This window comes from Phocoena phocoena, chromosome 17 (assembly GCF_963924675.1).
Source record: "Phocoena phocoena chromosome 17, mPhoPho1.1, whole genome shotgun sequence".
NCBI classification, from domain to species: domain Eukaryota; kingdom Metazoa; phylum Chordata; class Mammalia; order Artiodactyla; family Phocoenidae; genus Phocoena; species Phocoena phocoena.
Window position 1 is genome coordinate 50,443,709 of NC_089235.1, and position 8,259 is coordinate 50,451,967.

The following is an 8,259-nucleotide window of genomic DNA, read 5'->3' on the forward strand; positions in this document are numbered from 1 at the left end:
GTGTTTCCTTTCCATTTCTTCTGCGTTCCTTTGTGCCTTTGTTCTCTTTCTCATTTTTATCTTACTTTTAGTTAGTCCTGCAAGCTTAGCACAGTTAGCACAGTCAGTACTGTTGGTATAGTTGGCGTCGTTGGTGTAGTTAATACTCTATTAGCATAGGTAGTGTAGTTAGTACTAGTTAGCGCTGTTGGTACAGTTAGCATACTTAGCATTGTTAGTACAGTTAGCACTGTTAGTTAGCATAGTTAGCATTGCTAGTTAGTGCTGTCAGTCAGTGTCGTTAGCAGGTCACCATGATGGAGGGCCTCACAGCCAACTCTGCTGACGTGGACGCTCATATTGATGATTACGAGATCCTCCACACCATTGGTGAAGGCACCTTCGCTAAAGTGAAGCTGGCCCGGCACATTCTGACCGGGACACAGGTGGCTGTCAAGGTCATTAAGAAAAGGCGTCAGAGCTCATCAACTTTCCAGGAACGTTTCCGGGAAGTGTGCAACATGAAGGCTCTGAATCACCCCAATATTGTAAAACTGCTGGGGGTGATTGACACAGAGGAGACATTGTTCCTCGTGATGGAGTACCTCAGTGGGGGGGACATGTTCAGCTATTTAGTGAACCATGGCCGTATGACAGAGGCGGAGGCCCGAGGCCCGTTCCAGCAGCTGGTCTCCGCCCTGCAGCACTGCCACCAGAGGGGTATCGTGCACCGGGACCTGAAGCCACCGAATCTCCTCTTTGATTCTAACATGAATCTAAAACTGACAGACTTTGGCTTCAGCAACAAGTTTGATGACACTGCCAAACTGGACACGATCTGTGGCACACTCCCGTATGCTGCCCCAGAACTCTTGCTGGGGCAGAGCTACAGCGGCCCTGCGTTGGATGTGTGGAGCCTGGGAGTAGTGCTCTACACCATGGTAACTGCATGCCGGCCCTTTGTGGGAAAAGACGCCCACGAGCTGCGGAAGCAGATCCTACAAGGGCAGTACCCCATCCCACCTTACCTGTCTTTGGAGATAAGGGGTCTATTACAAAAAATGATTGCCCTCAACCCCAGTGACAGAGGCACCTTACCTGACCTCATGAGGCACCCCTGGGTGAACATGGGCCAGAAGGAGCCACTCCAGCCACCCTGTGAAGAGGACCCAGAGGTGACAATGGTGAGGACTCTGGGCATGACTCGCGATCAGATCCAGGACCCAGGAACAGGCAGTATGAGCTCCATGAAACAAATGGTGGGGTCCTCCATCATAACTGTGAGGCCCTTGCCTTCCAGGGACCTCAGTGGCAGTGAACGTGAGCCTTCTTCAAGCTCTGAGTTGTCCACCCTGATAACCAGATGGCTCTACCAGGGAGAAAATCTGCAGCTGCAGGAAGACCAGCAGGCAGGACAGAAGACCGGTGAGCCTGCCTGGCCCCCTCCCAGCCTGCAGTCGACGACTGCCACCCCCAGCCCAGCCCACCAGTGTGGCCCTGGGACATCCCCCTCCACCAGCAGCAGGATTGGAGCCCCAGAGGGAACCAGCTGCCCTCCGGGGGTGTCCAACACTGGAAGGTCCTCCCACGCTGGGCAGCCTGAGAGTATGTCCTCATCCACTCCCTCTGGCCACAGCCAGAAAAAGCAAGGGGTGGCTAGGAGAATCTGGAAGTTTACATTAAAACGTCTTTGTTGCAAGCTACCCTGCGAGAGGTGTCATAATAAAGTGAGCCCGTCTGAACCCCATGGATGACCGAGGCAGGAAGGTCAGGCCACCGCGCTCCCTGGGACCCGGTCCAGTGGAAGATGAGTGTGTTCTCTGCACGGCCTTCAGAAGCATTGTATCCAAGACCCTGGCCAGCTCAGAGGATGGTCCGGAGCAGCCCAGGCGACTGAAAGAGAGGCCACCGTGGCTGCAGGTCCGCCCCTCAATCCCCACCTGGGTGAAACTTCAGAGACTGGACCGTCATTCCTGGGGCACGTCTCCCTTCCCCCACTCTTCTGTCTTCCGTGTTGGTGGGGGAGGGGGATAGTTCTTGTTCGAAGAACTCCTTGGTTCTTCCAATTCTAGTTAATAAACTTGATGCTCCAGAAAGATGTATCACACTGTGCTTTGCATCGTCCCTGCACAGAATTGGGGCTGTGCATTTTCCAGTTAGACAGGTGTGTAGCCATGTAGTGCTTGGAGTTAATCAGAACAACTAAAGGGGAGAATGACCTAAGAGAATTAGCACAATGACTCCCAGCAGCAACAACTGCTGCACTGCAGGGCAGAAATGCAGGAAGTGTGAAGTACCTTCCTGCACTAACATTACCGAACATTTTCAGAAGGGCCGAGGGGAACTTTTGGTCCCTGCAGCCTGTGTTAATTACAACAGAGAGGCCCATGAAAGGATAAGAAGGTCCCGTGAACCAGCCTGTGCGCGGTGTGGTAAGGTCCCTGGGCAGCCGAGTTTCACGACTGTCGCGCAGCAGTTGGGCTCTCCTCTTCCCCCGTGCGGAGGGGCCCTGATGCATGGGTTTATTTTATTTTTTTGATGTACACCATTTTAAAAGTCTTTATTGAATTTGTTACAATATTCCTGCTGTTTTATGTTTTGGTTTTTTTGGCCGCGAGGCACGTGGGGTCTTGGTCCCTGACGAGGGATCCAACCTGCACCCCCTGCCCTGGAAGGCAAAGTCTTCACCACCTGACCGCCAGGGAAGTCTCTTTTTTAATTTCATCGTTTTGATGCATGGGTTGGACCACGGGGACTGGATGATTATACTAGATGATCATACTCTCAAAACACTAGATTTGTCAGCGTTCCCTGGTTCCCTGGTTCAATAAGCCCTTGAACACACGGGTGACTGGAGCAGGGTCTTCTTCCCAGAGGCCTCTCTCTGGGGGCATATGCTCTCGGAGGCATCACCTGCACAGTCCCATGGGCTCTCGTCCGTTTACAGGTCACTTGCCGACTGCGGAATCCTTCACCACAGGACACAGAGCACTCTGACCACGTGCCCGTGAACCACCTAAGAACAAATACTCGAGGGGCAGTCCCAGATGTTACAGGGCTGGACCCAGCCATCGGCTCCTGGAGGTGCTCACAGAAGGCCTCACTTCCTGCCCGTTGGCCATTACGCACTGGGGTCTCTGAACTCGGGCTCCCAAGTGGCCGCAAGTGGCACAACAATGTGTCCAGCCACCAAGCTCCCAGAAAGTCTCCAAAGCCCCACCCATCTATTGCACTTGTAAATACCACATTTCCCTGGTCTGGAGAGAAGTAAAGGTGAGAATCATCCGTGTCCTCCAAGCCGGTGCTCCAGTCACACTTGCTCTCCTTGCTCAGAATTTGGATTCACTTGGGATTCAGTCTCTCTCTCTGCTCTTTCTTCTAGCACTTTAGAAGTAAAAAGAGTTCCCGTGAGTGCATTTATCTTTTGCATAATGTAGTGAGATGGCACTGGATTTCATAGTGATCCCTCGGACCTGTTCATCCTCTCTGCTGTCCATGTACCTTAACTTGCATGCCAGGCGGCTGTAGATGATACCATTGCTAGATATAAGACAGTCAGCCAGAGTAGCTTTTCCATGGTCAGCATGAGCCAAAACACAGATATTCCTGATGTTAGCCGTGTTTTTCTGGAGTTGAATCATCTTATCCAAACTATTGAGCACCACGGTCACTTACTTCCTGTGACGGCTGCCGCCGCCCAGCCAGCCCAGCGTGAATCACAGCGCCGACCACCCAGCCTCCTGTCTCTTCAGGGAGGCAGATCTTGTTCTCCCATCTCCTCGCTCAGCTGCCTTACGAATAAACCTTCTCTTTGCTGCAGACCTCGGGGTCTCACTGTTTTGACTTGCTGTGCATCTCGACTTCCTTGTTCTTCTCTTCGTTTCCGCCCATTGAACTTCTCCCATTGCTGGCCGTCTCCCGGGTGGGGATTACAGAAATCTGGTGGAGGGGCATACTGGCAGGGCTGCGAGTGGCCAGTTCCTGACTGGATGCCTTCTCTCTTCACTCGCCCTGAGGGGCCCACCTGCACAATTGTTCATATGCAGGCTTTGCCAAGCTCAGTTGAAATACAGCAGTGTCTTGTTTAATCCCAGCACAACATCTGAGGACATTGTCTCAGAACTCCTCGTGGGTACATTTCCTCTGGGAGGGAGCTGTGAAGGAGGAAAGGTTTCCACACACTAGGAAGTCCCTTCGCGGGCGGAGACTGCGGGTGGCGGAGGGGGAGAGCTTCGAAGCCATGGAGGAGAGCGCAGCAACAGGGGTGCGGAGGGCAAAGCGGAGAGATTCCCGCACAGAGGATCGGTGCTGACTGGCACTCACCAGCCCGAGAGGCTTGTCTGCTTACCCACCGGGGCGGGCGGGGCTGGGAGCTGAGGCTCGGGCTTCGGAGGAGGTCGGATCCCAGGGAGAGGACTCGCGGTGTGAACACACCCTGCAGGGGTTAGTGAACCACGGCTAGCCGGGAGGGAGTCCGGGAAAAAGGACCCGCCGAAGAGGCAAGACTTTCTCTTCCCTCTTTGTTACCTGGTGCGCGAGGCGAGGGGGTTAAGAGCGCTGCTTAAAGGAGCTCCAGACACGGGCGCGAGTTGTGGCTAAAAGCGCGGACCCCAGAGACGTGCATGAGACGCTAAGGCTGCTGCTGCCGTCACCAAGAAGCCTGTGTGCGAGCACAGGTCACTATCCACACCAGCCTTCCGGGGAGCCTGTGCAGCCCGCCACTGCCAGGGTCTCGGGATCCAGGGACACCTTCCCCCAGTGGTAAGGATTTTGAAGAATAATCAGCAGAGTGAAAATATAGAGTGATGGCAGGCATGGGGAATTGGTGAAGAAAAGCCTCTTTGACAGGTGGCACTTAAGTAGAAAGGGAATGAGCTATACAGCTTCCAGAGGAAAGCCATTTCAGGCAGAGAAACAGAAGGACAAAGGCTCTGAGACTGAAATGTACCTGGTGTGTTTGAGGAATCATCAAGGAAGCTAGTTTGGTGGAAACAGCCAATAGAGGGGAGAGTCCTAGGAACTGACTGAGCTTGGAGAGGTAGCAGGGACCATGTAGGTCACCAGAAAGACTGAATTATATTTTAAGTGTGATGGAAAACCTTGCCCTCACTTATCACATTATAGGCAAAAGTTCATATAAAATATAAATTTAGAGAAATTCAGTGTTGGGAAGAATTGAGTGTTGAGACCAGAGTCTTAATCTGATTTCTATTTAATAGGACCTCTCTGTGATCTACAGATTTTATTAAAAGAGTTTATATTATGTTCTGAATATAAACATACAGCAGATATGATTAATGAGATGTAATAATGAAAGGTTTTTAATGAAAAACCTTTTTTTCAGGAAAATAGCCTGTGTCTCCTTACTATCCATTTCAAAAGATCCAACAAATCTGATACATCTGAATAATTAGGGGCATGATATAAAAGAGATTTCATCCACAGAAATGTTCTATCTTGCATTAAGGAGCCTATCAGAAGAAGGTGAATGAATGCTTTGGTAAATTGTGGAAATTGAGAATATAATATCAATTATCGGACCTTTGGGTTCAAGATGGCAGAGTAGAAGGACGTGCACTCACTCGCTCTTGCAAGAGCACCAGAATCACAACTAACTGCTGAACAGTCATCGAAAGGAAGACACTGGAACTCACCAGAAAACACACCCCACATCCAAAGACAAAGGAGAAGCCACAATGAGACAGTAGCAGGGGCGCAATCACAATAAAATCAAATCCCATAACCGCTGTGACTCACAAACTGGAGAACAATTATACTACAAAAGTCCACCCACTGGAGTGAAGGCTCTGCGCCCCACGTCAGGCTTCCCAACCTGGGGGTCCGGCAACAGGAGGAGGAATTTCCAGAGAATCAGACTTTGAAGGCTAGCGGGATTTGATTGAAGAGCTTCAACAGGACTGGGGGGAAACAGAGACTCCACTCTTGGAGGGCACACACAAAGTAGTGTGTGCATCAGGACCCAGGGGGGAAGGAGCAGTGACCCCACAGGATACTGAACCAGACCTACCTGCTAGTGTTGGAGGGTCTCCTGCAGAGGCAGGGGTTGGCTGTGGCTCACCATAGGGACAAGGACACTGGCAGCAGAAGTTCTGGGAAGTACTCCTTGGCATGAGCCCTCCCAGAGTCCACCACCAAAGAGCCTGTAGCCTCCACTGCTGGGGCGCCTCAGGCCAAACAACCAACAGGGAGGGAACCCAGCTCCACCCGTTAGCAGACAAGCAGATTAAAGTTTTACTGAGCTCTGCCCACCAGAGCAACACCCAGCTCTACCCAACACCAGTCCCTCCCATCAGGAAGCTTGCACAAGCCTCTTAGAAAGCCTCACCCACCAGAGGGCAGACAGCAGAAGCTAGAAGAACTACAATCCTGCAGCATGTGGAACGAAAACCACATTCACAGAAAGATAGACAAGATGAAAAGGCACAGGGCTATGTACCAGATGAAGGAACAAGATAAAACCCCGGAAAAACAACTAAATGAAGTGGAGATAAGCAACCTTCCAGAAAAAGAATTCAGAATAATGATAGTGAAGATGATACAGGACCTTGGAAAAAGAACGGAGGCAAAGATCGAGAAGATGCAAGAAATGTTTAACAAAGACCTACAAGAATTAAAGAACAAGCACCTAGAAGAATTAAAGAACAAGCAAACAGAGATGAACAGCACAGTAACTGAAATGAAAAATACACTGGAAGGAATCAATAGCAGAGTAACTGAGGCAGAAGAAAGGATAATTGACCTGAAAGACAGAATGGTGGAATTCACTGCTGTGGAACAGAATAAAGAAAGAAGAATGAAAAGAAATGAAGACAGCCTAAGAGACCTCTGGGACAACATTAAATGCACCAACATTCGCATTATAGGGGTCCCAGAAGGAGAGGAGAAAGGACGCGAGAAAATATTTGAAGATTACAGTCGAAAACTTTCCTAACATGGGAAAGGAAATAGCCACCCAAGTACAGGAAGCACGGAGAGTCCCAGGCAGGATAAACACAAGGAGAAACACACCGAGACAGATAGTAATCAAATTGACAGAAATTAAAGACAAAGAAGAATTATTAAAAGCAACAAGGGAAAAACGACATATAACATACAAAGGAACTCTAAAAAGGATAACAGCTGATTCCTCAGCAGAAACTGTACAAGCCAAAAGGGAGTGGCATGATATATTTAAACGAAAGAATCTACAACCAAGATTACTCTACCCGGCAAGGATCTCATTCAGCTTTCATGGAGAAATCAAATGCTTTACAGACAAGCAAAAGCTAAGAGAATTCAGCACCACAAAGCCAGCTCTACAACAAATGTTAAAGGAACTTCTCTAAGTGGGAAACACAGAGAAGAAAAGGACCTACAAAAACAAACCCAAAACAATTAACAAAATGGTAATAGGCATCTGCCTATTGATAATTACCTTAAATGTGAATGGATTGAATGCTCCAACCAAAAGACACAGGCTGGCTGAATGGATACAAAAACAAGACTCACATACATGCAGTCTACAGCAGACCCACTTCAGACCTAGGAACATATACAGACTGAAAGCGGGGGGATGGAAAAAGATATTCCATGCAAATGGAAATCAAAAGAAAGCTAGAGTAGCAATACTCATATCAGATAAAATAGACTTTAAAATAAAGAATGTTACAAGAGACAAGGAAGGACACTACATAATGTTCAAGGGATCAATCCAAGAAGAAGATATAACAATTATAAATACATATGCACCCAACATAGGAGCACCTCAATACATAAGGTAAATGCTAACAGCTATAAAGGAGGAAATGGACAGTAACACAATTATAGTGGGGGATTTTAACACCTCACTTACACCAATGGACAGATCATCCAAACAGAAAATTAATAAGGAAACACAAGCTTTAAATGACACAATAGACCAGATAGATTTAATTGATATTTATAGGACATTACATCTGAAAACAGCAGATTACACTCTCTTCTCAAGTGCACATGGAACATTCTCCAGGATGCATCACATCCTGGGTCACAAATCAAGCCTCGGTAAATTTAAGAAAATTGAAATCATATCAAGCATTTTTTCCAACTACAATGCTATGAGATTAGAAATAAATTACAGGGAAAAAAATGTAAAAACATGCTGGAGGAGGGCTTCCCTGGTGGCGCAGTGGTTGAGAGTCCGCCTGCCGATGCAGGAGACACGGGTTCGTGCCCCGGTCTGGGAAGACCCCATATGCCGCGAAGCAGCTGGGCCCGTGAGCCATGGCCGCTGAGCCTGTG

The 8,259-nt window shown here is 48.9% G+C and overlaps 1 pseudogene; it reads left to right on the plus strand.

Moving 5' to 3' along the window:
- Window positions 1-293: 293 nt before the first annotated feature.
- Window positions 294-1,733, plus strand: LOC136136911 (serine/threonine-protein kinase MARK2 pseudogene; annotated as a pseudogene).
- The last annotated feature ends 6,526 nt before the right edge of the window (window positions 1,734-8,259 follow it).